This window comes from Schistocerca cancellata, chromosome 8 (genome assembly GCF_023864275.1).
Source record: "Schistocerca cancellata isolate TAMUIC-IGC-003103 chromosome 8, iqSchCanc2.1, whole genome shotgun sequence".
NCBI lineage: Eukaryota > Metazoa > Arthropoda > Insecta > Orthoptera > Acrididae > Schistocerca > Schistocerca cancellata.
The window spans coordinates 25,635,684-25,663,092 of record NC_064633.1 but is presented as its reverse complement, the minus strand read 5'-3'; the positions used below and the strand labels follow the sequence as shown (position 1 = coordinate 25,663,092).

General features: G+C 40.8%; 1 protein-coding gene across 4 annotated transcripts in view; it reads left to right on the top strand.

The window, feature by feature from the left end:
* The first annotated feature begins 16,723 nt into the window (after nt 1-16,723).
* The window catches only part of LOC126094788 (homeodomain-interacting protein kinase 2), a 200,130-nt gene continuing 189,444 nt past the window's right edge, over nt 16,724-27,409 (top strand). For all 4 annotated transcript variants that reach the window (XM_049909351.1, XM_049909353.1, XM_049909352.1 and 1 more), the window contains exon 1: nt 16,724-17,006. The gene's annotated coding sequence lies outside the window, so the exon portion shown is untranslated. The remainder of the gene's footprint in view (nt 17,007-27,409) is intronic.

Genomic DNA, 27,409 nt, shown 5'->3' with positions numbered 1-27,409 from the left:
CTACCTTGGAGACAAGTTTCGCCTAACGGGAAGCCGCCGCTTGAAGCTGACTGATTTCCTCCTCTGTACTACGGAACAGTCGTGACGACACAACAGCTTTTTCTTCTGGAACCTGACACACGATGAAGAAGGTAAGATGCAGCCTAAGCGATTGGCAGTGTTTGTACACGACACTTCAAGTATGTCAGTGGCTTCCATCCATTCTGAGGGCATTACCACCGACGCCGAGCGGTTCTAGGCGCTTCAGTGTGGAACCGCGCGACCGCTACGGTCGCAGGTTCGAATCCTGCCTCGGGCATGGATGTGTATGATGTCCTTAGGTTAGTTAGGTTTAAGTAGTTCTAAGTTCTAGGGCACTGATGACCATACATGTTAAGTCCCATAGTGCTCAGAGCCATTTTGAACTATTACCACCGAACTAGGCTAGATGTCAGACAGCATCGGCCCTAACAAACTGTGGAACATGAATTTAGACTTGAGAAAAATTAACGCTCCTATCTTTAAAACGACGGAAGAAATATTTAGTCAACTTTCAAACAAAAATTAAATGCTTTGCAGATGTTTTACTAAACCAACAAATAATGAGTCATTGACATGGTTGCTACTGATACTTTTTAACTCTCTTTTTTATGTTCTGTGTGCTCTCGTCCAGCGAACATCAATCCAAAGTTTAATTCACATCTGCACACCTCTAACGTGTGGCAAAATGAATCGGTATTGTTAAGGCTTTTCCGATACCGTTGGATGCTCACCGCCAACCTTCATCCGAAATGTTCCCCGTTCTGTTTTATCAGAATCAGTTTCCAATGCGCAGTCTTCGTGAACTTAAAAAAAAATAGTTCTTTGGCTCAGATTTCTCTAATTGAAAATATTGCTCCGTTCGCTGAAAACGATCTTAGAAGACAGGTGACGACAAGATGTGACTTACTTTGACTTACTTCATCAGTGACTGATCATTCGTTATAGCTTGTAGCGAACTGTTAAAAATATTTACAGTATTTCCGTGCACGTGAATTGACCAGCGCGGACGACGCGTGAACGTCACATAGCGTCTTTCATACATTTATTTCACAAGCTGTGTCTTCCCCCTCATTCCAGCTCACCAAGACCGTCGTATATGAAAATTGTGGGTACAAAATATTATAATCTTTAGAACTAATAGTGTAAAAAAATTAGGTTACGAACCGAACCATAACCGACTTATTCGTATTTACCCCTCTTAAAATTTCATTTAGCCACCAAGGGATAATTACTCTCGGGCTGACAACCACTGAACTTTATGCATACACCTTTACTCTCCGGGCTCCGGTAGAATCTGTATCGGGGACATTGCGTTACATTATCATTTTTCATTATTTTGAACACGACTGCACTATAGCAACCGTTATAGAACATCAAGTGTACTAAGCAACCACCCGGTTGCAATAAATTGTGCTTTACAAATAACCTTTACCATGGTTTCGACGGATTTCAACCCATCTTCCTCAGAATGACAACAAACTTCACATTAGCAATCAGTCAGTAAAGCTATCTCCACATGACATGTGTCAGCAACGGTCTGTACGTCCGTATGTAAAAGTTACGGCCCCTAAAATTAAGGGCTCGTCACCTCAGTAAAACCAATCTCTTAAAATAACAGACCATGTTAATGGAGTCGGCATGTAGCTATTAACTGGTCTGTTATTATAAGAGATTGTTTTTACTGATGCGACAAGCCCTCGATCGTAGGGACCTTAACTTTTACACATGTTCGTACAGACCGTTGCCGACACATGTCATGTGGAGATAGCTTTGCTGACTGGTTGTTGATGTGAAGTTTGTTAGCTTTCTGAGGAAGACGGGTTTAAATCCGCCGAAACCATGATACATGTTGTCAAAAAAACACCCTTTTGCAACTGGTTGCCTGTCTATTACATCTGCTGTATCATTTTTCCTCCGTTCGCAGATGGTACACGGAACCGTAAATAGATGGTATACCTTGATGTACGTTCTATTTGCATCCTCGTGGGCATTAAATGACATGTGAGTTGGATACAGTAGTAAGTTTCTTGACGTGACCACTTGACGATGGATATCGTCTTTCTGGTGACCTCTGCCACTGGACTTCTTTGAACTTTTGTGTGACTTTATCGCACTGACTGTACAAACCTTCCGTTTCCACAGTTTATGGGTCCCAACCATCGAAGAATACGCAAAAACTTATAGGACTAGTGTTTTACAGTTGTTAAGGATTCTTCCTGCGAATCAGGGTTTATATGGCAGTCTCACCTTAGACCGTTCTAGGGTCATATTACTATTTGATGATTGTGACTGATTCCAATAGCTAACCAGATAATTCGCATATGTCACGAACAGTGAAGGTTCTGCCACATTTACTTGTGGTACACCACTACTTTCGCTTCCGACGAAATGTGTTCATTAAGAACGGCATACCTGTTGCGACATTACAATATTTGTAGGGATAGTAGTATGATTTTGTGATAAAAGTAATGTAAAACGAATGACAGTAAATCAACGGAGGACAGATTAAAATGAATATTTTAGAGCTAATTAACTGAAACGGCAACTGTTTGGTTACAAGGTAGATCAACTTATAAAGTAAACAGTACAAAGTTTGATTTCTGACTTCCTTTTTCTTAATGCCAAATTTTGTCAGTCCTCACAAAATCAACACCATGTAAAGCCACGATAAGTGTTAATTCCATAATCGACGTTTTCACAGTGCTTTGTTGTGACACTTAATTTTGTCTTAACGCAGTTGTGTTTTTAATTTCATCATGATACCAATTCGTCGTAAATTATTAACGCAGTACTTTTTACTGTTACTATTGTATGTTGTCTGGGTCCTACAACAGGTATTCAGATGTTGTTCACATTGCCATGCGTTGTTAATGAACACTAGTTGTCTAGATACTAATCTTCTTTTCTCGTATGGAATTTCTCACTCACTTGCACTAAAAGTTTTATTTCATAAGATGTCAGGAAAGTTCATTATTGTTAGTTTTAGCGTGCTCGGCGACCGTGTTCACTCGCGGCAATATATGTATACTCTCTTGAAAGTTTGCTATACAAAACAAATTTCACTTAAAATATTTTCCATTGCACTACTTATTATGAAACTGCTTGTATTTCGCTTTTTATTAGCTGTTTTCTATGTTTCTATTGGTCATACTAAATACTAGGCTATTTTCATCTGCTTGTAATAAAACAGTCAACCGTTGGCAACGAAAACATTGTCTGTTCCAACAGTATTTTTTGCCATGAATGCGAACGTTACTAGTCTATAAAGTATATGAAACAAAGGTCATATTATGCTGAACTCATATCATGTCTGTGGTTCAGTTTCCTTCAGTATACAGCAAACTTGATGTTGGATTCCCGCTGATAGCTTACTCGTAGAAAGGAACCTCAGGCATTCGTTTTGAGCGCAATCAAACATAAGTCATTTGGTGGAACTATGAAATTCAATTTCAGATGAATAAAAGTTAAAATTCAGTTAACTATTCAAATTTTGTCACGAATTACATTAAAAGTTTATTATTCTACTGTGGTGTTGCCCTCACAGAGGATGTAGAACATATAGAGACAATTTATGCTACATTACAATGAATGTTCTTCTTGTGTAAAACATTCTCGTTTTTCTTGCCGCGTTATTCCGAACTGACGCGGCAAGAAATCCGAGAATGTTTTACATATCAGCGGCATCGCGAAAGACTTCGTTCTCATAATGTTCTTCTTGTATCAGAAGTGACTGAACCATTTTAAGTGAAAATTAAGAAGTACTAACGCGGTGCGTATGCTCATTTTGCGCCCTGAGAAATATCTGACTTATAATTTCCCATAAACACTGAAGCATTTCATGTCTTGCCCCATTTCATTTAAACCGAAGACCATTCAAAATTATCGTGTTTCACTGAAATAATCCAAGGTTGAAATTGCTTTTCGCGTTAAGTTATCTTCTCTCTGATTACGTACATTCCTCTGTCCACTGTGGTGTAACGTTCTTCCGAACTGTCCGCTAGTTTCAGTACTAATTTTCAATCCGGTCTTGTCTGAATTACACTATCAGGGTAAACTGTAGCTCGTTATACTGTTTTTACCACCCTGACATGGCGATGCTATCTACAGAAGTTTAACGTCGGTATGAAGGGAGTGTTTCATAACGGCTATTGCTCTTTCGAATTTTAGTGATGTAATAGATCACAGAACGTAAACTTCTTTGCCAAGATCGCTAATAACAACCTTTATTCTCGGTAATCGGTTTCGGTAATCCATGTTACCATCTTCAGATCTATAATCTATTATCACAGTTCACCCCTTGCTCTTCAAAATGAGTAAGCTTTAAAAAAAAAAGAAAAAAAAATTAGTGATGTAAGGTTACAGAAAAATACTGTTCTCTGCAACCAATAGTTTTACAGAATAGGAGAGGCTAAAATAGATTTCTTTAGTAGTGGCTTCAAATAACAGTTTTGGCTGATTGTGGAAATTATACTGGGAAGTTAGTTCTTCCACTTCCTGAACGAAGATGGGGAACTGTTTGAAAGCAACGCGTTTCCCAGCAACGGTGTGAGCACTATTTACAGCAGTGACCGTCAAAGTTTTTTGCTGAAGTCCTAATGCTGACTTTCGTGGGATGGCACATCTTACTTCATACTTGGGAACCTACATAAATTATTAATGAGTCCCTAGTAGACTAGTTACAGTAAGGGACACGGTAAGTTGGCCACGGGCCTGATCGTTAAATCTCGGCACCACTCGGAATACTTCGTGTTGACTGCTCTTTGTTTCAAACTGCTGCCGCCCTCAGCGACCCAAAAGTCGTGACACACTAATTGCCTGACAAAGTGTTGTTGGGTAGTCTGTGTGAGCAACTGATTCATTGACTAATAACAGTAACTGCACTCATATTTGAATACATTCTGCAATGTGAGCCAGTATCACGTGGAGATGGCGACTGGCGTTCTTGAAAGCCATCGGCATCTAGTAAACAGTCAGAACCACAAAATGGCCGAGACGTTACGGACACGTGCGGAGTACAACCGAAGAGCCGCGATTATCGAAAGTCCTCGCGCTGGGCGTTCGCTCACTGATATAGTTAGGTTCTTTGCATAACCGAGACCAACTATTTACGATGTTGTGGTCAAATATAATGTTTCGGAGAAGTCTGGGAAATGTTCCCCTAAACCGGCGAGGAAACCTCATTCACGAAATGCGGCAGTCATTGGAAAGGCTCAGGTGCTGATTTCGGAGGAGCCGGGGCAATTGCTGAGGAAACTGGCATCAGTATTGAACGCCAGCGAACGGATAATACGTCGGATGGCAGAGGAGGACCTCATACGAGCCATTTAGTCCAAAACTGGCCCTCGGATAACGCGATAGCGACACCTATAACGTGCTGACATGAGGAAAGTTTCCAACAGATTTCTCATACACAAACAGCAGTTGACCGTCGTTGCCTGGTGAAAAGTTGTTGTGGTGCCTCGTGTAAGGAGGAGAAATGTGTACCGTCACGTTTCCGACTTTGATAAAGCTCGCCTATCGCGAGTGCGGTTTATCGTATCGCGACATTGCTGCTCGCGTTGGTCGAGATCCAATGACTGTTAGCAGAATATGGAATCGGTGGGTTCAGGAGGGTAATATGGAACGCCCTGCTGGATCCCAACGGCCTCGTATCACTAGCAGTCGAGATGACAGGCATCTTGTCCGCATGGCTGTAACGGGTCGTCCAGCCACGTCTCGATCCCTGAGTCAACAGATGTGGACGTATGTAAGACGACAACCATCTGCACGAACAGTTCGACGACGTTTGCAGCAGCATGGATTATCAGCTCGGAGACCGTGGCTGCGGTTACCCTTGACGCTGCATCACAGACAGGATCGCCTTCGATGGTGTACTCAACGACGAACCTGGTGCACCAATGGCAAAACGTCATTTTCTCGGATGAATCCAGGTTCTGTTTACAGCATCACGATGGTCGGCGGGACTGCTACGGTCGCAGGTTCGAATCCTGCTTCGGGCATGGGTGTTAGTTAGGTTTAAGTAGTTCTAAGTTCTAGGGGACTTATGACCTAAGATGTTGAGTCCCATAGTGCTCAGAGCCATTTGAACCATTTTGAACCACGATGGTCGCATCCGTGTTTGGCGACATCGCGGTGAACGCACATTGGAAGCGTATATTCGTCATCGCCATACCGGCGTATCACCCGGCGTGATGGTATGGGGTGCCATTGGTTACACGTCTCGGTCACCTCTTGTTCGCATTGACGGCACTTTGAACAGTGGACGTTACATGTCAGATGTGTTGCGACCCGTGGCTCTACCCTTCATTCGATCCCTGCGAAACCCTACATTTCAGCAGGATAATGCACGACCGCATGTTGCAGATGCTGTACGGGCCTTTCTGTATACAGAAAAAGTTCGACTGCTGCCCTGGCGGAGAGAAAACGACTAAAACAAGAGTAATATGAGAAGGAATCCGTTAAATTTCGGTTAAACGATAAATAATACAAATTAAATGCTGCCAGTTCACCTATATATATGTAGGGGTAATAGATACGTACAACTTAAAATGTTGTGAGCAAACTGAACCAAAGACTGCGTTTTCTTGGCAGAACGCTTACAAGATACGACAAATCCACTACAGAGGTGGCCTACACTAAGCTTGTCCTCCCTCTTCTGAAGTATTGCTGAACCGTATGGGATCTTTACCCGACAGGATTGTCGGAGGAGATCGAAAAGTTCAAAGATGTTTAGCTCATTTTGTATTGTAGCGAAATAGGGGATAGACTGACACGCATATGACACGCAATGTGGGTTGGCAATCATTAAACGTAGGGCGTTTTTTCATTGCAGCAAGAACTTTTCACGATATTTTAATCTCTAACTTCCTCCCCCTAGTGCTAAGATATTTTGTTCATGCCCACCTAGGTGGGGAGATACGGTCATCGTAGTGAAATTACAGCTCGCACTAAAAAATTTAAACCTTCATTTTCCCCGCTCGCTGTTCGACAGTGGAACGGTATAGAAATACTTGTAGTGTTAAAGTGGTGCGATGAGTCCTCTGCTAGGCACTTAAGTGCGAACTGCAAAGTAGTCATGTAGATACCGAAAAAGAAGAAAGTAAAAATGGGATATAAACGTTAGAATAAGTAGAGCAACCGCCGTATGGGTACATAAGAGGAAATTTGGTGGCACTTTTGTTCTTCTTCGGGCAGTAGGATATTTCGTTTACGTTGTTCATTTGTTAGGCGACGTCAGCACGGCATGGACATGACCGTGCGGCCCCCCGCACCCCACTGAGGGTGTAGGAAGAGGGTGAGAGGACTGGAGATGCAGGTAGGCTCTGACATAGTGAGCACGTAGATTCCACTCAAACTGTCCGCAGCTCGTGGTCTAGGGGCTGGGTCCGGGTTCGATTCCCGGCCGGTTAGGGGATTTTCTCTGCCCGGGGACTGGGTGTTTGTGTTGTCCTCATCATTTCAGTATCATCCTCATTTGTGAGAGTGACTAGATTGGATTGTGAAAAGAAAATGGACTGTGTAAGAATTGGGACTTTGTACAGGTGCTGATGACCACACAGTTGAGCGCCCCACAAACTAAACGTCATAATCATCCATGCAAATTGGTTGCAAATGTCGAACATTTCTGGTTGGGTACAAATTTCACTGGGTCAGTTTTCATACATCCACGAATAGTTAGGCTGCAGTTGATGTCAGCTGATTTAGGATGTCCACTGAGCGTGATACAGCCTCATTTCCCTATTACTTGTTCGAGCCATCACCATAATACACTCCTGGAAATTGAAATAAGAACACCGTGAATTCATTGTCCCAGGAAGGGGAAACTTTATTGACACATTCCTGGGGTCAGATACATCACATGATCACACTGACAGAACCACAGGCACATAGACACAGGCAACAGAGCATGCACAATGTCAGCACTAGTACAGTGTATATCCACCTTTCGCAGCAATGCAGGCTGCTATTCTCCCATGGAGACGATCGTAGAGATGCTGGATGTAGTCCTGTGGAACGGCTTGCCATGCCATTTCCACCTGGCGCCTCAGTTGGACCATCGTTCGTGCTGGACGTGCAGACCGCGTGAGACGACGCTTCATCCAGTCTCAAACATGCTCAATGGGGGACAGATCCGGAGATCTTGCTGGCCAGGGTAGTTGACTTACACCTTCTAGAGCACGTTGGGTGGCACGGGATACATGCGGACGTGCATTGTCCTGTTGGAACAGCAAGTTCCCTTGCCGGTCTAGGAATGGTATAACGATGGGTTCGATGACGGTTTGGATGTACCGTGCACTATTCAGTGTCCCCTCGACGATCACCAGTGGTGTACGGCCAGTGTAGGAGATCGCTCCCCACACCATGATGCCGGGTGTTGGCCCTGTTGCCTCGGTCGTATGCAGTCCTGATTGTGGCGCTCACCTGCACGGCGCCAAACACGCATACGACCATCATTGGCACCAAGGCAGAAGCGACTCTCATCGCTGAAGACGACACGTCTCCATTCGTCCCTCCATTCACGCCTGTCGCGACACCACTGGAGGCGGGCTGCACGATGTTGGGGCGTGAGCGGAAGACGGCCTAACGGTGTGCGGGACCGTAGCCCAGCTTCATGGAGACGGTTGCGAATGGTCCACGCCGATACCCCAGGAGCAACAGTGTCCCTAATTTGCTGGGAAGTGGCGGTGCGGTCCCCTACGGCACTGCGTAGGATCCTACGGTCTTGGCGTGCATCCGTGCGTCGCTGCGGTCCGGTCCCAGGTCGACGGGCACGTGCACCTTCCGCCGACCACTGGCGACAACATCGATGTACTGTGGAGACCTCACGCCCCACGTGTTGAGCAATTCGGCGGTACGTCCACCCGGCCTCCCGCATGCCCACTATACGCCCTCGCTCAAAGTCCGTCAACTGCACATACGGTTCACGTCCACGCTGTCGCGGCATGCTACCAGTGTTAAAGACTGCGATGGAGCTCCGTATGCCACGGCAAACTGGCTGACACTGACGGCGGCGGTGCACAAATGCTGCGCAGCTAGCGCCATTCGACGGCCAACACCGCGGTTCCTGGTGTGTCCGCTGTGCCGTGCGTGTGATCATTGCTTGTACAGCCCTCTCGCAGTGTCCGGAGCAAGTATGGTGGGTCTGACACACCGGTGTCAATGTGTTCTTTTTTCCATTTCCAGGAGTGTATGTAGGGACTTCAAAAAGTAAGTTACACATGTCGTCCCGTGCTAAGACTACTGTGCACCAAGAGTGGCGCGTTGTCAGAAGAGAGGATGTGTTCGGGGGTTCGTGCAGAGACAGTTCTTCTGCGGTACTAGTAACACGTGTATCACAGTGCGCGAGTGAAAAGGTACGGCAACTGTAAACGCACTCCAACGTAAGTCGGGAGAGCACCATTGCTGGCCGGGGTGGCCGAGAGGTTCTAGGCGCTACAGTCTGGAAACGCGCGACCGCTACGCTCGCAGTTTCGAATCCTGCCTCGGACATGGATGTGTGTGATGTCCTTCGGTTGGTTAGGTTTAAGTAGTTCTAAGTTCTAGGGGACTGATGACCACAGAAGTTGAGTCCCATAGTGCTCAGAACCATTTTAGAGCACCATTCCAACATTTTTCTGTAATCCAAACTGATCTTCGCAGAGATCGGTTTCTACTTCGGTAATATTCTCGTATGTCAGCGCCTGCTTTCTTTGGAATTGGAATTACTATATTTTTCATGAAGTCTGAGGGTATTCCACCTGTCTTATACGTCTTGCACACCAGATGCAACAGTTTTGTCTCGGCTGGCTCTCCCAAGGCTATCAATAGTTCTGATGGATTGTCGTCTACTCCCAGGGCCTTGTTTCGACTTAGGTCTTTCCGTGCTCTGTCAAATTTTTATCGCAGTACCATATCTCCCATGTCGTCTTCATCTACGTCCTCTTCCATTTCTATAATATTGGCTCCAAGTACATCTCTCTTGCATGTACCCTCTTTATGCTCTTTCCATCTTTCTTCTTGGCTTAGGACTGGTTTCACATCTGAGGTCTCGATATTCGTACAGCTGCTTCTCTTTTCACCAAAGATCTGTTTAATTTTCCTGTAAGCGGTATCTATCTTACACCTAGAGACGTATGTTTGTAAATCTGTACATTACTCCTCTCGCCATTCCTGCTTAGCCGTTTTTCATTTACTGTCAATCTCATTTTTTAGACATTTGTGCTCCCTTTTACCTGTTTCGTTTAGTGCATTTTTTAATTTCCTTCTTTCATCAATTAAATTTACTACATCGTGTTTTATTCAAGAATTTCTCTTAGGCTTTGTCGTTTTACCTATTTGATCCTCTGCTGCCTTCACTATTTCATCTCTAAAAACTACCCATTCGTCTTCTAATGTATTCCTTTCTGCTGTTCTTATCAAACGTTACCTAATGCTTCCTCTGAAACTCTCGACAACCTCTGTTTCGTCCAACATACCGCGATCCCATCTCCTTAATTTCCTACCTTTTTGTAATTTCTTCAGTTTTAATGTACAGCTCATAACCAATACATTGTAACCAGAGTCCACATCTGCAATTGGAAATGTCTTACAGTTTAAAATCTGGTTCAAAATAAATCTCTGTTTTACCATAATATAATCAAACTAAAAACTTCCCGTGTCTCCAGGTTTCTTTCACCTATACAACCTTCTTCCGTGAATCTTAAACCGCGTGTTAGCGACGATTAAAATATGCTCTGTGCTAACTCCTACCATGTGGTTTCCTCTTTCATTCCATTTCCTCAGTCTGTATTCACCTATTACTTTTTCTTCTCTTCCTTTTCCTACAATAGAATTCCAGCCCTCCGCCACAATTCAATTTGCGCCTCTCATCACAAATTTCTTCAATCTATTCAGCAGCTGCGGAGCTCACTGTATACAGGGTGTTACAAAAAGGTACGGCCAAACTTTCAGGAAACATTCCTCACACACAAATAAAGAAAAGATGTTATGTGGACATGTGTCCGGAAACGCTTAATTTCCATGTTAGAGCTCATTTTAGTTTCTTCCACCTACGCTCAATGGAGCACGTTATCATGATTTCATACGGGATACTTTACCTGTGCTGCTAGAACATGTGCCTTTACAAGTACGACACAACATGTGGTTCATGCACGATGGAGCTCCAGCACATTTCAGTCGAAGTGTTCGTACGCTTCTCAACAACAGATTCGGTGACCGATGGATTGGTAGAGGCGGACCAATTCCATGGCCTCCAAGCTCTCCTGACCTCAACCCTCTTGACTTTCATTTATGGGGACATTTGAAAGCTCTTGTCTACGCAACCACGGTACCAAAAGTAGAGACTCTTCGTACTCGTATTGTGGACGGCTGTGATATAATACGCCATTCTCCAGGGCTGCATCAGCGCATCAGGGATTCCATGCGACGGAGGGTGGATGCATGTATCCTCGCTAACGGAGGACATTTTGAACATTTCCTGTAACAAAGTGTTTGAAGTCACGCTGGTACGTTCTGTTGCTGTGTGTTTCCATTCCATGATTAATGTGATTAGAAGAGAAGTAATAAAATGAGCTCTAAGATGGAAAGTAAGCGTTTCCGGACACATGTCCACGTAACATATTTTCTTTCCTTGTGTGTGAGGAATGTTTCCTGAAAGTTTGGCCGTACCTTTTTGTAACACCCTGTATAAATCTGTACTACTATGGTGCGTGTGGGCTTCGTGTCTATCGCGGCTACAATTATGCGTTCACTATGCTTTTCACAGTAGCTTAGTTGCATCCCTATTTTTTTTATTCATAATTAAAAATACCCCCGCATTACCCCTATTTGATTTTGTATTTACGACCCTGTATTCACCCGCCCAGAAGTCCTGTTCCTACTGCCATCTAACTTATCGAACTTCACTAATTCCCCCTGTATCTATCTTTGCTTAGAGGCTTTTGAAATGTGGGGTAGGTCATGTAATTAATGAAGAGGCACTAGACAGAATTGGGAAGAAAAGAAATTTGTTGCACAACCTGACTAGAAGAACGGATCAGTTGATAGGACACATTTTGATACATCAAGATATCACCAATTAAGTGCTGGAGAGTAGCGGTCGCTTGGTTCCAGACTATAGCGCCTAGAACCGCTCGGCCACCCGGCCGGCCAATAGATGAATGCATTAAGAATATACAGTTACGTTTGTTAACTAAAGGGAAACTTTGTGAATATCAATTTCTCATTGTTGCTCGTACTGCAGTCAGAATATAAAAATTCATCGATTGATAGCGGCCATCATTTCAAGCTTGTGCGATGGAGGGATTTGATTATCAACCTGAAAATGAGGCGAATGTGTAACTAATTATATTCCTGTAGGATCCAATGCTACATGCATGTAAGGATCGGTGTCAAGTGGACTTTCTGTTTTGGTGAAAGTATGGAATAACTTGTGACCAATATGGAGGGTGACTGAGAAACACCTATGGAAGTCCTTGTAGCGCGCAGTTCCTTCTCATGGTCAAACGAGACCTCACCCAAAAGGAAATAGCTTCAAAACGCCAGAGACGAAGAACCAACATACAAAACAAGGAACAAAATTTCGATAAATACTTGTAAAATATTTTGGAAAAGGAGAAAACAAGTACGAAGAGCAGAAAAGGGTTCTTAGAGTATGCCCCAGCCGCGATCTCGGGCAAGCATCCCCTGCTGAAACGAGGGTCAGTGGTTTGATTCTCCTCTCGGCCATGAGTAATACTTTAAATGTGGCGTCGCTGAATGTCCAGCTTCCATAATTTCATAATCTAAAGAATTTCGTAATGTTCTTAAGGGTTGTGATTTTGAAACTGGTTTGATTCCCCCTCTCGGCCGTAATACTTTAAATGTGATGTCGCAAAGCGTCCAGCTGCCATATTTCCGTAGTCTAAAGAATTTCGTAACGTTCTTAGGGGTTGTGATTTTGAAACTAATGTCTGTCGATGGTGCACGCAGTGCCTGATAAACTATATCTAATATAGCTGTAATTGGTTGTTTTTTGTTAATAGGTGTAACGTTTGCTTTGGATCAACATAACCTGTTCGCAAGCTGGTCATATGCCAGGATAGCCCGAAAGTCCCTATTCAATATCGTCAATTACTCATCCGCTAGACATTGAAATTTAATACTAAGTGTTGCAGGCGTTGACTCCCTATCCTGTCTTCAGTGCAGGTTAGAGAACAGTCCAACCATATTTGTTCACCGGCAAGTAGATCGGAGGTTCTAGAGAGACTTCACTGATAAACTGTGCGGGAGCAGTCAACACAGACAAAGAATAATTTTTTGATAAGGAAATTTTTTAAGCCGCAATTACGTATATGAGGCGCTAATAAGGTTCTGAGAATGAATAATAATAGTTATATGTAATTTAACTTTCATTAAAGGCATGTTCGAATAAATTTAAACTAGTGTGTGAACAGTCTTCCCTGAGACTCATTAGATGCTTAGTACCTGCAATGACGATCCATCTATGCCGAGCTTGACAGGATTCTGTCATGCTGTTACACGCATCACAGATTCGAGCTATATGCTCCGCTTTTATGGCAATTAGAGAAATTTACGCAACGGTTTTAACATGCATCCAAATAAAAACTGAGACGTTAAGTCAGGGAAACACGCTGGTCAGGCAACATATGAGACCCGACCAATCCAGTTCAAAGCCAAGAATTAGCTAAGACTACATCATTCTGAAACCAGAGGCAGCCGCTGAGTAGGTACAGCAGTTCTGTAAGTGTGGTATGCGGAGACTTATCATTAAATGCTCCACTTAAACGTACTCGTAGACGTTCGGGTCTTAGGTGATGATTAGCAATCATTCCAGCTCAAATGTTTACGCTAAACCTTCGTTGATGAGATCTAAGACACATCAGAGCCCCAGACGAAGCTATTAGGTCTATTGGCTGGCATGTTGCCCCCATACCAAATAACACGTACGTCTCTATCCTCAACTCGTGTGCTCTCCGTTGGCAACGAGCTCCCCATTTCTCGAAAGCGTCAAAGAAGTGCACCAAAGGCACTGTGTTGTATGCTTGTGTGCCTCCTGTTCGGAAATCGTTTCTCACGGACATTAAAAACGACTCCGTGGGCCCGCTTAAAGAGTTCGTAGTCAATGCTGAATCCAGAACATCAAGTGCAGACAACAGCTAATCATGCAAAATAAGGGATTAGAGACGGAATAACCACCGATTCTATTTAAAACTTCTTAATTTTTTTAGTAAAACCCCACAAAGAAGTAATAAAAATGGAGGCCCATACTGCCGAGATGGCATGGATTTTACATCTGTTGGTCCTTTTATACACATACCTTTGCTAGCCAGCAGTTTTGATCACATTTTTCGCGCTGTGTGTGGGAATTTTCAACTGTAAACATTGAAAATTTGTTTGAAAAGCTTTCGAATGTTGTTAAAATAGTATATCATTCTATTGATAATAATAATAATAATAATAATCTCGTGTGACTTAGCGGCCTGTTACAAGTTCTTTCAGTTGGACTCCACTTCGGCGACTTGATATTGCTAACCTATCCCAGTAATCCTTCAGGTGAAAGGGCACCTTCTGTTTAATGTGGAATCCGAACCATGTGTTGTTCATAGCAAATCTTCACTTCACTGAGAGGTGAAGGCTGCCTCAAAGCCAAAGCGAATCTTCCGTGACCCGACTTCGGATTACAAACACGCGCTTTACCACTAAACCATCACGACAGACGTCAGTGAAAAAGAGGTACTTACTTCGATATCCGATTATATAAAGTAGTGACGATTTTTAGCCATGCAGAGAAATGCTTGGCCCATTGCGTACTATCTTATATATCTGTGCAGGCAAATAATGATAGTCAACGTTGTTCCAGGTGTCAGAAATATGAAACAAACTCGCTTTCTCTGACCTTCTGCCATTATTATCGTTACTTTTGATAAAATTTTATGTAAACTTTTCTCTTCGTTTGACCTTTCGCTCAGCCTTACGAGCGCTCCTACTCAATGTGAAGCATTTAACATAAAATTGACAGCAAACAGAAACTGAAATCGCATCTGCTTGAAAACACCCACTTCATAGAAAGATTACTGAATGTGTAATAATATGGTCTGTATGTGTGACAGAGAGAAAACATATATGCAAGAAAGAAATAGTTGAAGACAATAAGTAAAAAGCCTGCATATTACTGTATTTTTCGCTGAGAAAGTGTACTACAATATTTTAAAACTGGCTTGTTCTTCGTCATAGTGAGAGGCAGCAACAGTTATTAATGGCAAATGCAGATACCTATTTTTGATTCATTTGTTTTATAACAACGAATTCGAATAGCGTATTTTTTTTTGGGGGGGGGGGGGGTTCTGCTAATCTTCGTCTTGACTGGCCATGAATGAAGAAGATGGTATTTGCGTAATTTCCCTCCACATATCAGTTTATTCCCTAACACAATATCTCATTCGTTGTTACATTTCCCGCTACACAGAATGCACTGAACCAAATTTTAGAAACAGTTATAACTGTACTATGACAGTACCAATAGCCTTCCAGTAACACTAAATTTCTTACTAGGTACACTGTACTCGCTGCGAAATAATTATTCTTTTCCATCACGGTGGTAAGCTACACGTAACCAGGAAAATTTGTGCTGTATGTTGAAGAGGATGACAGTTTTACATTCTTATTACAGCCTGAAGCGAGAAAACTTAAAACACAGTTCCATATGAAATTGGAAACACGTGCGCTATAGTATCTACGAGGCCAAATCTTGGCTCATATGAAGTAGTAGTTCAGTTTCCACGAAGGACAGCATTTTCTACAAATCATCGGCCGACAAATTTCAGTGAGCATCACAAATAACGGGGGGCAACATGTAGGAATCTGTGGCCCGTTCAATGTTTTCAGTAGAAAAGCGAAAAATCAAGTTTTTTTGTGAATGCATCGAGTAAAACAGCGCATTGTAAATTTGCATGTAGTAGGCTACTGAGCAAAACAATTTCGCTGGTTAATCGCATATACTCTATATTTTTTCAGTGATCGGATGTGTGTTCGTTATTCTATAAGCAATAACGAAGAAACAAATTTAAAGTGAATGACAAACAATTTCATCTTCGTCGTTCAAAATCTCGTACGTCATTTAATAAATCCAGCGAAATTCTACTGCACTGCATGACAAAATAATGAAAAAATCGTGATTCAGTGACTGCGTGTTGCAACAACATTTTCTGCATTGACGTCACCTGAGAGAAACGTAAAAGAGACAATTATGAAATATCGTTCACATGATGCAGATACAAAATACGGAACGATCTACAAGACTAGCATGGAAATTACCGCGAATAACATTATCATATCAACGCAATGCTTCATGAGGTAAAATAACCAAAACTCACTTTGTTACAAATCATATTGATCACAAATACCATACTTATAAGTCTCGAACGGTGGGTAAAATTTGTTTATAATTGCCACGCAGTTAATGACAAATATTGGTGGAAGATGGCGCTGTGCGTGGTAGCAAGGGGTTCCGTCGGAAACGTGATCTGTTTTCCAGGTAGTTTAGTCTCTATGGTAAAGACAAGAGATAAATTTGCAATAAATGTATTTGTTTACTTTTTGTAGCTCTTTTTTTTATTTATACTTGAGAGTTATAACTGATTACCAAAAATGTTATACCTGGATTTCGACGACCTCCTACGATACCTCAGTTACATCTCCGTTGCTCACGTATGTGTGTGGTGCTTGTGTTGGAGGTGTGTGGTGCAAAGGCATGAAGTGAAGCTCAAGAAAGTTTGGGTAAATGTCTTATTTACCCAATGAAAGGATATTTAGTGTTTCCAATGTGTACCTATGATTAATGTGCGTTATAGTGCATGGCTTCGGAGCTTAATGTAGTGTGATTGTGGAGGACAGTATCCCGAAACGCCGTCAGTAGACCCAAGATGGCTGAATTTTGAAGGACCCTTTGTTCCGGATGTTGTCAGTATGAAAGTTGAGTCCCTCGTGACGGAACGGGCGAGTGAGAGGTAAAAATATTTATTAAGAGTCAGTATATATCTGTAATATCCATAGATTATAATGCTGTCATAAAGCAGCGTATGTCATTGCGCTACAGCTGTTAGAAATGACACGAATGCCGCACGCAGTTATATACGTTGTTTATTTGTGAGTTTGTATGTATACATTGCACCTGTGAATGGATTGATAGTTCTAGGAATAGTGCGTGAAATAGTGCTACATAAATTGACCTGCGACTAGAATGTGTTCGTAATGTACTTCGGTTGGATCTTGTTTAATAGTGAATTTTACACTCAGCTCATTGAGCCTTGGTCTGTCAGTTAATTTGTTTTATGAAATAGTCTCACCCTTAGCGTACACCATTACTTACGGAAAGTTTTCCGAATTTCGCAAAATACAAAGTCAAATTGGTCCCTAATTCTTATGTCACCCTTGACACTGGTTTTTCCCTCCCTCCCCCAACCTTCTATTGAACATGTATAACGTTGTTAAATTGAATAGTGGTCATTTGGAGATGTGGAATACTACTTGCCATTTTTGTTGGCATAACAGCTAGACCAGTAGGGCCTAATAAACTTCGTAAATAGTTACAATATTTTCTCTTGTTTAGTTGTTTACATGAATTACAGCTGAATCTGTCACAAAGCAGAGGATAGTTTTAGGGGCTTGTTCCATGAGCCATAATCACGTTGAAGAATTACCTGTTTGGCAGTTTAAGTTAAGGCTATCATCAATCGAAAGATTGGTTTGAACACCAATGTTTTCAAGGCAAGGTCCTGTTGGAAGTGGTACACATATGCCATTCTTTGTCATCGGAACTGATAATATAGGGCCACCGACAGTTTGATGTTGAGTCTAAACCATAATGCAACTCAGCTTTTTTAGTATTAACATATCCACAGCCATTCATATTAAGATTCATGTGAATTGTCTGTGAGTAATAGGCTATACTTCTTATGTGGACAGAATGCACTTCCTTCTTACCATCATATAAATGCTGTTGTATCTTTATACTTCACTCCTGTCTGTGTGTGTGTGTGTGTGTGTGTGTGTGTGTGTGTGTGTGTGTGTGTGTGTGTGTTGATGATGTGGCTTATGACATGTGGGCAAATATAAAGAGAACAGAACTTTGACAATATTTCGTTTGCACCTATATTATGTTTTGGAATGTACTGTAGTTTGACATACTGATCTGTAGCATATGCCAAGGATTATCTTACAATGGAAGGCGACTGTCGTTTAGAGTTGGCAAAGTGGTATTTAATGCTGCAGTAGTTAGAACCTACCAATACTGAACATCGGCTTTGGACTTGCGACATAGTGTGTTGTGGTATGTAGTGTCAAAGGTGTAGAAACAGTGTTGCAAGAGGATAGCGACAATTTTCATTTTGCTTTTCTGTAATTTTTTCTGTATTGTACGTTGTGGTGAAAGTCCAGATTGTAGTGTAATCTGAAATATAATTTGTGATGTATCAGTTTTGGTTGTGAGGTGGTGAATCCCACAAATGTTCATGAGGATAACTGTTGATAATTCTTGTTGTTAACCTCGATGGGGTCACAACAGAGTGGTGGTAGTGACAGTTTCAGCATTTCTGAAATTGTCATTTTGAATTTCTCATTTTAAAATAGGAAACTGTTTTTAATATATTGCATGGTTCTCTCTTCTGAACAAAACGGAGTTTTCTTCAAGCACGTCTTAGGTATACGATTCTTTGATTTTCTGCCTCATAAGTACAGAAATAATTTGTTTTCCTGTTCACTTTATACAATGTCATATTCATTGCAAGTAATTGTCTCAGTTGTCAGTTTCAGACTGACATCAAGGTAGGTGTTTTTTGTGATTTTTGTTGTGATCTTACAGTACTCGTTTGAGTGGAAAAGTACTTTGTTTTTGTTCCAGTCATTCTACAGCAAGTCGCATTCTCTATGAAGATTACTGTAATGACTATATTTACCCATATTCTTTTTGTACTTATCACCAGATTTAGTTGTATTCTCAGAGACGACAAAGTTCTTTTGTGAAAAATACCGCATATTATGTTCAGTTTTATAACGTTTCTGTTATTAATTCTGTTCCCCTGTTATCAGCTGGAACTTGTCAGAAGTATGTGGAATTTGGGATACAGTAAAGGTTCATTCACTCCAAATGTCATGACCAGAATCATCCATATTGTATTTCAAATGTTGGTATTTTTACCAATTAACAGAATGTTTTATAGTTGACTGGTGCTGTTAATACACACAATTACCATCATTCCTTAATGCTAAGATTACAACCCTGCAATTTGTACTGCAGAAGGTCCTTCATAAATATCACATTTTCTATTCAGTACAGGGTAGAGCAACATGACCTGTTGTTGATCCATCTTGTGTCAGCACACCCATTAAGTGGTCATTGCCAACTGTGAAGCTACGTTCCTTTGATCTGTAATGTGAATGTATCCTACTTTTGATTCCATATTTAACTGTGGGTCCATCCACCACTTCCAGTAAAATTGTTATGAGGAAAACCCTATTGTGTTCACACTGCCCTTGAGCTCAATCACCGTTGCACTTTGCTGTGTATATCTTTTAATTAAGACAGCTTGCCAAGTGCTCAAAGAATTTCATAGTTGTCATCTTCAATTCTTCTTCTGCAAGACTTAAGAATACAAAAGATTAGGGCAAGTCATTTTGTTTTCTTCTGTAATATATTAAAGCTATAGATAGTTGTAAGCAGCTAAACTTCACAGAATATTGGAATTGGGCCCACTTAACTACAAGGAGAATTATCTATATTGCTAAACAGTCAACCTGGTTCATGGTGAACAATTCCAGGTAAAGGTTGCCTAGCTTAACATTTTCCAGATGCAGCAAAAATTTGATTGTCAGTGTCTTGTATAATTATATTTGAAGCTTAACTATTTAAAATACTGTCACAATATCTCATTAAGAGATATAATCTAATATTAAAGGTGTCGTGTGACTAGGGTCTCCCGTCAAGTAGACTGTTCACCATGTGCAAATCTTTCGATTTGACGCCACTTTGACAAATTGTGCATTGATGGGGATGAAATGATGATGATTAGGACAACACAACACCCAGTCCCTGAGGGGAGAAAATCTCCGACCCAGCCAGGAATTGAACCCGGGCCCTTAGGATTGACAGTCTGTCATGCTGACCATTCAGCTACCGGGGGCGGACATATTAAAGGTTGGGCACAATAAGACAAATATTAGTTGCAGTTAGAAACTATGTGTATGTCCCAATGAAGCAAATTACCCATATTATACTCATTTAGTATGTGAAAATGAGCAAACCTAATGACTTCCAATAAACTTTAAAAATAATTTCAAACATTTTCTAAACCTTTCATTGCTTACACGCTTGTCATCAAATGTTTAACGCATTAACTATTTATTTATTAATCCAGAGTGTGACATTGTATTGTGTACAGCAGTTTGATTCTCTGAAAAGATTGGACATTTCGTGGTATAAATTAAATTCGAAAATGGTGTAGAGCACATTCTTATATTGAAGACACATTATATATGTTTCGTGCAACCTGTTGTTGTTGTGGTCTTCAGTCCAGAGACTGGTGTGATGCAGCTCTCCATGCTACTCTATCCTGTGCATGGTTCTTCATTACCCAGTACCTACTGCAACCTATATCCTTCTGAATCTGTTTAATGGATTCATCTCTTGGTCTCCCTCTGTGATTTTTACCCTCCGCACTGCTCTCCAATACTAAATTGGTGATCCCTTGATGCCTCAGAATGTGCCCTACCAACCAATCCCTTCGTCTAGTCAAGTTGTCCCACAAATTTCTCTTCTCTCCAATTCTATTCAATACCTCCTCATTAGTTATTGATCTACCCATTTAATCTTCAGCATTCTTCTGTAGCACCACATTTTGAAAGCTTCTATTCTCATCTTGTCTAAACTATTTATCGTCCATGTTTTCACTTCCATACATGGCTACACATCATAAAAATACTTTCAGAAACGACTTCCACCCTCTTAAATCTATACTCGATGTTAACAAATTTCTCTTCTTCAGAACCGCTTTCCTTGCCATTGCCAGTCGACATTTTATATCCCCTCTACTTCATCCATCATCAATTATTTTGCTCCCCAAATAGCAAAACTCCTTTACTACTTTAAATGTCTAATTTCCTAACCTAATTCCCTCAGCATCACCCGACTTAATTCGACTACATTCCATGATCCTTGTTTTGCTTTTCTTGATGTTCATCTTGTATCCTCCTTTCAAGACACTGTCCATTCCGTTCAACTGCTCTTCCAAGTCCTTTGCCGTCTCTGACAGAATTACAATGTCATCGGCGAACCTCAATGTTTTTATTTCTTCTGCATGGACTTTAATACCTACTCCGAATTTTTCTTTTGTTTCCTTTCCTGCTTGCTTGCTCAATATACAGATCGAATAACATCGTGGAGGGGCTACAACCCTGTCTCACTCCCTTCCCAACCACTGCTTCCCTTTCATGCCCCTCGACTCTTATGACTGCCATCTAGTTTCTGTACAAATTGTAAATAGCCTTTCGCTCCCTGTGTTTTACCCCTGCCACCTGCAGAATTTGATTGAGAGTATTCCAGTCAACATTGTCAAAAGCTTTCTCTAAGTCTACAAATGCTAGAAATGTAGGTTTGTCTTTCCTTAATCTATTTTCTAAGATAAGTCATAGGGTCTGTATTGCCTCACGTGTTACAACATTTCTACAGAATCCAAACTGATCCTCCCCAAGGTCGGCTTTTACCAGTTTCTCTATTCGTCTGTAAAGAATTCGTGTTAGTATTTGCAGCAGTGGCTTATTAAACTAATAGTTCAGAAATTTTTACATCTGTCAACACCTGCTTTCTTTGAGATTGGAATTATTATATTATTCTTGAAGTCTGAGGGTATTTTGCCTGTCTCATACAGCTTGCTCACTAGATGGTAGAGTTTTGTTAGGCCTGGCTCTCCCAAGGCTGACATTAGTTCTAATGGAATGTTGTCTACTCCCAGGGACTTGTTTCTACTTAGGTCTTTCAGTGCTCTGTCAAACTCCTCATGCAATATCATATCTCCTATTTCATCTTCATCTACACTCTCTTCCATTTCTATAATATTGTCCTCAAGAACATCGCCCTTGTATAGACCCTCTATATACTACTTCCACCTTTCTGCTTTCCCTTCTTTGCTTAGAACAGGGTTTCCATCTGAGCTTGTGATATTCATGCAAGTGGTTCTCTTTTCTCCAAAGGTCTCTTTAATTTTCCTGTATGCAGTATCTATCTTATCCTTAATGATATGAACCTCTACATCCTTACATTTGTCCTGTAGTCATCCCTGCTTAGCCATTTTGCACTTCCTGTCGATCTCATTTTTGAGACGTTTGTATTCCTTTTTGCCTGCTTCACTTGCTGCATTTTTGTATTTTCTCCTTTCATCAATTAAATTCAGTATCTCTTCTGTTACCCAAGGATTTCTACTAAGGGTTTCTACTAGACCTTGTCTTTTTACCTACTTGGTCCTGTGCTGCCTTCACTATTTCGTCTCTCAAAGCTACCCATTCTTCCTCTACTGTATTTCTTTCCCCCATTCTTGTCAGTGGTTCCCTAATGCTCTTCTTGAAGCTTTCTACAACCTCTGGTTCTTTCAGTTTATCCAAGTCCCATCTCTTCAAATTCCCACATTTTTGCAGTTTCTTCAGTTTTAATCTACAGTTCATAACCAGTAGATTGTGGTCAGAGTCCACATCTGCCCCTGGAAATGTATTACAATTTAAAACCTGGTTCCTGAATCTTTGTCTTACCATAATATAATCTATCAGATACCTTCTAGTATCTCCTGGCTTCTTCCATGTATACAACCTTCTTTCATTATTCTTGAACCAAGTGTTAGCTATGATTAAGTTATGCTCTGTGCAAAATTCTACCTGGTGGGTTCCTCTTTCAAATCTTCCCCCCAATCCATATTCACCTACTACGTTTCCTTCTCTCCGTTTACCTACTATCGAATTTCAGTCACCCATGACTATTAAATTTTTGTCTTCCTTCACTACCTGAATAATTTCTTTTATCTCATCATACATTTGATCAATCTCTTCGTCATCTGCAGAGCTAGTTGGCATATAAACTTGTACTACTGTGTTAGGCGTGGGCTTCGTGTCTATCTTGGCCACAATATATTAAATTTTTGTCTTCCTTCACTACCTGAATAATTTCTTTTATCTCGTCATACATTTGATCAATCTCTTCGTCATCTGCAGAGCTAGTTGGCATATAAACTTGTACTACTGTGTTAGGCGTGGGCTTCGTGTCTATCTTGGCCACAATAATGAGTTCTCTATGCTGTTTGTAGTAGCTTACCCGCATTCCTATTTTCCTATTCATTATTAAACGTACTCCTGCATTACCGCTATTTGATTTTGAATTTATAACCTTGTATTCACCTGACCAGAAGTCTTGTTCCTCCTGCCACCGAACTTCACTAATCTATCTATTTCCCTTTTTAAATTTACAATCGGATCCGTAGAACGCCAGTTTTCTTTCTCCTGATAACAACGTACTCCTGAGTAGTTCCCATCTGGAAATCCGAATGGGGGAATATTTTACCCAAGAGGATACCATCATCATTTAACCCAGAATTTGTATTTATATGTATGGTTTACCACAAGATACTGTTATGAGTTACTGTTGCAACTTCACACAGTATACTGACTGACAGTTTTGTTTCCAAAAGTGGAGTACTCCTGAGCATAAGTTTCTGCATTTAACTGTTTTAAAAATATTTGTGATTTTTTTTTTTTTTCCAAGTTGGATTTTATCAACATACACTTCTCCTTCTATTTGATGGATGTTAATGAAGTTGTAGTTCACACCACAGAGTTCTGTGGTGTTGTATAGAGTTTAATTGACAGTCTTTGTACAATCATGGACATTTATAGCCATAGCAAATTCTGTGTTATGGTTACCATTATAATATTGAAGTGTATTATGATTTGCTGTTGTTAAGAACTAGTTATTTTACAGTACAACAGAGGTTATACGTCTGTCCACAAGATTACTGTCGTCTTAATTGGCTGCTACCATTGTGTCATTAATTTTTAACCACTTTCTGGAATGTAGATCACACTGTCAGTTTGATCCAGAGTGTGGTGTTAGTTCCAGGTTAGGTGCTCTCTCCCCCCTCCCACTCCTCTCTCTCTCTCTCTCTGTCTCTCTCTCTCTCTCTCTCTCTCTCTCTCTCTCTCTCTCTAACCCTCCAGCAGTAGAAGCACTACTACCAGTTCTTATAAACCAACCATTACCTTGAGTAACAGTATCATTATTACTAATACTAAAATTAAAATTACAACCTACAAATACGTGAGAAACAACAAGAATAGAGGAAACTCCTTTCAGTTTATTCATTGCAGCACCTGCTCCAGTGCCACTCTCCTCTTCAGTGTTCAAAATGCTCTTGAATTCAGTGCTGCATTCCCCCCCCCCCCCCCCCCTGCCCACCCCACCCTACACACACACACACACACACACACACACACACACACACACACACACACACACACCATAGCGCTTACTACAGGCAGATGTGGCAGAATGATGCTATTGGCTGGACCATCACTTGGTACTCTTTGCCACTGCGCATCGTCTTACCAATCGCCTACTTATGTGCTTACTGCTGTAATGTTGCTCACAAAACATCCAAATGACTTAAGAATCACTGTTACCCACATTGGTGAGTACATGCCATATGAGTCACACGTTTCTGCTTCGTACCACAAGGAATCAAGATTTCTTAATGACTCTCAAAGAACCCTTGACTTTTGGGTGTGAATGTGGTGTTTGGCTGACTTACTTGGCAACTGATGGATGTACATATCTCAGTAATTGATTGTTTGTAGCAGTATGGGTAACATAATACAAAATAGGTTTTTGTTGTTGTTAGCATCTGCCATGTGACACCCATTGCTGAATGAAGGTCTTTTCAAGGCTTTTCCATGCATTCATTAATGTTCCCTCCATGTGTTTACTGTCAGCTACTTATCTTATATTAGGTTGTTGAGTTGTATTTGCTAACTTATTGGAGTCCAGTAAAGAACTATTCACCTAGCTACCTGTATCGCCAACCTCCGTTTATTTTTCATTACAGTGATGATAAGGCCATCAACTCCAGCATGTTTCTAAGTTCATTTTGTTTGTTTTCCTCTCTCAGTAATCCCCAAATGCTCATCTCTGCATTTCTCTGTGCACAAACCCTAGTTTTTGAATGGTTTGCACATTAAAAAAATCAATATCTCAATGCTTTATGTCAGAACTTGTAACACACGCTGATTGTAAACTTTGTTTCAAGTACATTGGAAGCTTGGCTCAGAAAACCCTATTTAGTCTAGAATTTATTTTCCCTTTCTGTCTATTTATCTGCCCATTCAGTTGTGTCTTATCACCCTAGGCACAAAATTCATAAGCCACATCTAAACTACACTGTCAGTTTGTTTAACCCTAGATTACTAAACCTTCGTAAAAGTTACAATTGCAGTTTGTACCGATTTGCAGTTCCTGTCAATTTGGTATTGTCACTGTAGGGTGTAAAGCAGGACATTTTGTACTTGGGTGACATGCCATTGGAGACATTACAATTGTAATTAACTCATGCATAAACTATAAATTATGACAGCCTTTGAATAAAATGTGGATTAGTAAAATTTACTGTGGCTTAGCAACACGCATTTCAACCCCTTTAGTTTTGTGTGTTTGTCATATGCTTTCTTCTTTTCTGCTTTCAAACTTCCTCTCTGTTATTCCATTCATGATTGTTTAACTGCTGCAGAGATGGTGTGCCATGCTTAAAACAAAGTTGTTCAAATAAGTTTCTTTAACAATATTCTTTTTTCATTTTTCCCAGTTTAAGAATATGAAAAGTCGCATGCGAATGCTGAAAATAGTTCTGGTGCTGTAGTACCCATTACTTGACATATCTATCTACTTTGGATTTTTTTTTTCCACTCTTAATGAAAACCAATGGAAGATATATCGTTCAGTTATAGATACATGTTTTTCTCGAGTATCGTAATGTAGGTGGGATGGTGGATGCCTTTCCGTGGGGCTGTTAGTACAGATTCTATTGCAAACGATTTGTAAATGCTCTGTTGGGCTGTTTCCACTTCTAAAGTATGTGTGTTCCTCTGCTTAATTAAAGTTCTGTTTTGTGGGTAGCTGTAATTTCGGTGAATCACACACACGTTCCAAAGAAAAGACTGACTGATGTATGTATTTTTTATGGTTCCAGTTTTGAGAATATACCTCCATCTACAGACAAAAGTGTGGCTCAGTGAGATCTTGATACTGAAAATCAGTTGTTACCTATGATGTAATGATGTTATGGGATGTAATGTTATGTGTGCACCAACATAATGAGAACAAAACACTGAAAATTTTTGTTTAGTGTCTGTTTTTGTAGATTGTGGTGACGCATACCTGTAGCGTAACCCAAGGTCAAGGTTAGGTTAAGTTGAAAGGTGTGATGTGAGTTCGCAAAGCAATACCAAAGGCTTCAGTTGATGCAACTATTTCACAAGTTCCATTTGTGTTACTTTGCTGCTAGTATTGACCGTTTCTGTTACAATACCATCAGCTCCTCATACCTGGAATGGCTTCGTACATGTCATTGGGCATTACTGCCAGAATGTCATTATATCCATTGTTGGTTGTGTCTGTGTCTGATTCGTATCTTAAACTAGAGAAGCATTTAAAGAAGTATTGGAATACTTCATAATTTTTTGTCACTGAGCTGCCTGCCATCGTAAACTGAGGAAATGTGTTTGCACAACGGAAGTTTGTTTCAACTTCTTCATACCCTTATTCCTGTCTTTCTTTTATAAAATTTTCATTGTATTTTCTCAAAGTCTTTTTGAAGAAATTTTTAATAGTTCTGTTTAATTAAGCAGCCTCTATAAAGTTACAGGAATGTTTGATAAGAGTTGTTAGCTTTGAGCATGATCATAGGAAACGTGTGACAAATACTGTAAACAGTACGGCGACAATAATGAGATGCAGTTTTTTTTCATTTTTTCAAATGGGCTAAGCTATAGATTAGTCTGTTACAACCAGGTATTTGTATCTTAGTATCATTCATTACTTTGCCAACTCCAACCAAACTGCCACCTTCAAACTTAACATAGACCTTGAGCAAAGATACAGATCAGTCTTGTAACCACAACCAAGTTTTTTCATGTCACATTTGCTTTTTTCCCCACCCTTATTGGCTTTGCCAACTACCAAGAAAAGTATGAATATGTTCACCAAAAGGTGATGCGACAGCAGTCATTAACATTACGTCACTGGCCAAAGCTGACAACTCATATTGAACACTCGTCTTGACCCCATGTTGCTGGTATTGTTATTGTGAAGTTATCTACTTCTCTTTAA